Source organism: Prunus dulcis, chromosome 6, assembly GCF_902201215.1.
Source record: "Prunus dulcis chromosome 6, ALMONDv2, whole genome shotgun sequence".
NCBI classification, from domain to species: domain Eukaryota; kingdom Viridiplantae; phylum Streptophyta; class Magnoliopsida; order Rosales; family Rosaceae; genus Prunus; species Prunus dulcis.
Window position 1 is genome coordinate 21,767,593 of NC_047655.1, and position 338 is coordinate 21,767,930.

The following is a 338-nucleotide window of genomic DNA, read 5'->3' on the forward strand; positions in this document are numbered from 1 at the left end:
CGTTGCAAATATTAGGCATTTTGCCCGATGGAAAAGCTACATCCAATACCAGACCAATGATTTGAGTGATACGCCCCAAGTTTTTTTTTTTTTTTNTCCCAAGTGCGGGAACCCTAGGACCAGAAGTAGTAGGATTTATTCTCATAATAAAATATGTCGAAATTTTTTGTGAAAATTACTGAAATCAAAAATAAATTCGATAGCAAAACAAGTTAAGTTGATCGATTAATTCAATAAGAAATGGGCTTTCGTGCTCGATTTCGTTGGTACCATCCAACTGAATCCAATTCAATTGTTTACTTATTCAGTGAATTGAAAAATTCAAACAAAAACCATTT